Consider the following 2,454-nt stretch of genomic DNA (forward strand, 5'->3'; position numbering starts at 1 on the left):
CTCTCCTTAGACAACTTTAAGGTTAATTATTATGTGCCTCCACCAGCTCTCACAGATGACAGGAGTAACTCACAGCGAGTGTGTTCATGGTCCATACCCCACCTACAGTCCCCACACTGTGCCCAGTGGAGACTCTGACCCTGTCTCCAGCCTGTCTTCTGTAGGCCCCTTTCATTCTTGGCCTGAGAGTTTTGACTGCTAGTGGAGAGCAGGATGAAAGTGCAGGAGAGGTCGGCCTTTGGGAACAACCCTCAAGCAATGAGCAACAGGAGATGGTGAAAAATGCCCCAACTTTCCTGCCCTTGGGAGGAGGAGGGGCAACTCTGAGTTGTCTGTCTCCCAGAGGTGTCAGCAGAGCTGAGCCCCAGTTGCCCGCAGTGGCAACCTGTTCATTAAAGTACTGTAGATTATCTCTATCTCCCCTCCCCAGGTCCTTCCCTGGGCTTCGTAGCATCTCTTCCAAACAAACTACTTGCACTCAAATCCGTGTCTCCAGGTTGGCTTCTGGGCACTCAACTCAAGATACACAGTGGCATTAGCATGAATTTATTTCTCTGTTGGGTAATGAGCTCCCTACAGACAGGCACCAAATATTATTCTGAGCACTCACCATTTGGTCCCTGCCAAAGGTTTAATATGCATTACCTCATCTCAACTGCACAGCAACCCTTAGAGTCCAGCACTAACATTATCCCATTTTACAAATTAGGAAGATGAAGCTCAGGGAGCTTGAGTCACTTGTCCAAGGTCACACAGCCTAGAGGAAGGAGCTGGGATTTGAATTAAGGGGGTCTCTCTTTGGTGCTTACACCATTAATGATTAATGTCTGTGAAAGAAACAAAGATGCTAGCATGCAATCCCTGCAAGCATTGGTCCAAAGGGCTCAGGACCAGCTAATTTCTCGAGTGGAGATAGAGGACATCAGGGTGTCCTTCTCCAAATTTCCATGAGTCTTTTCTCTATTCACTTATTGACTCAAGGAGCATTTATTGATTCCTCTCTGTCCAAGGCACTGGATGAGGCCCTGCGCAGGTTACAGAGAAATGCGAAGCAAATTCAAGGGGCTTTTTTGTTCGACATCTTAGTGAGCCTGCAGTGAGGGCAGCTGTTCTCCGAGCTTCACTATGCTACAGGGACAACACGAAGAAAGAGGCTGGAAAGTCGCCCAAGAAAGACAAAGACCCAGTGAACAAATCTGGGGGCAAGGCCAAAAGGAAGAAGTGGTCCAGAGGCAAAGTTCAGGACAAGCTCAATGACCTGGTCTTGTCTGACAAAACGACATATGACCAACTCCTTAAGGAAGTTCCCAACTATAAGCTTATAACCCCAGCTGTTGTCTTGGAGAGACTGGAGATTCAGGGTTCCCCGGGCCAGGGCAGCCCTTCAGGAGCTCCTTAGTAAAGGACTTACCGAACGGGTTTCAAAGCACAGAGCTCATGTCATTTACACCAGAAATACCAAGGACAGAGATGCACCAGCTGCTGGTGAAGATGCATACACATGTCCCCCCAACTGTACACTTTGAAAGACAAAACTTTATTAAATCAAAAATAAGCAAATAAATAAATAAATAAAGCAAGCAAGCAAGCAAATTCATGGAGCTCATAATCTGCAGGGAGTGAGGGAGACACAGATAAGGCAGAAAAAAATAAATACCTGAAAAAATAAATTACAAGACTAGAGCTGCCATTAGGCAGAAGCGATGCATGGCCAAGTGAGTTGAACAAAAAAGTGCTATGTTTTCAAAGATGAGCTCCGGGAACTGGAGCAGACAGACAACTGGGAGGAAGGGGGGCTTCAAGGTACTGGATGGCCAGAAGTAGGGACAGGGAGGGAGAGTGACATGGCAAAGACATGTGAGCAAAGCCACAAAGCAAGGGGATTCCAGACAATTTGCTTCATCATTCTGCCCTGCCCCCTCCCCCAAGTCAAAGCTAACTGGGGAGGAAATAGTGATGTTTCCCAGGAGCAAAACCAAGGTTTAATTGCCGAGGATTATGAATACATGGTCACTTGCAAGTGCTTTTCAAGCTAAGACATGCATAAAGGAATACAAACCACATACTAAAGAGGTCACCTTTCCTTCAGGTCTAAAGGCTGATTGAGTAAGTGTGACCTCCACGACTCCTGCTCCGAAAACTTGGCACCAGAGGACACTGCGTAACCACCCGCTCTCACTGTTGTGCTTGGATCACACTGCCTGGAATCTGGGAGTCACAAACTTTGGGGATTGAAGATATTTCCCTGAAGGCTTGGCAGCCAAGACCTCATTTACAGCTCCTGTTCTGGGAGAGGATTGATTCTTTGCTCACTTTCACCTTCTCCCCAGTGAGGGGGTGGGCAGGCCACATTGGCACATGGGGTGAGAAATGGAAAGCGCCCAGCCAAGGACTCTGCACAATTTGGTAGAGATCAGGCATGGAAAGCATTGAGGACTCTGGGCTACCATGGGC

At 47.7% G+C, this 2,454-nt stretch overlaps 1 pseudogene; it reads left to right on the top strand.

Annotated features, from left to right (window-relative positions):
- The first annotated feature begins 213 nt into the window (after positions 1–213).
- Positions 214–1,526, top strand: LOC121019138 (40S ribosomal protein S25-like; annotated as a pseudogene).
- Positions 1,527–2,454: the final 928 nt, after the last annotated feature.

The sequence above is a fragment of the Herpailurus yagouaroundi genome, unplaced genomic scaffold (genome assembly GCF_014898765.1).
Source record: "Herpailurus yagouaroundi ecotype Mexico unplaced genomic scaffold, PumYag 221, whole genome shotgun sequence".
NCBI lineage: Eukaryota > Metazoa > Chordata > Mammalia > Carnivora > Felidae > Herpailurus > Herpailurus yagouaroundi.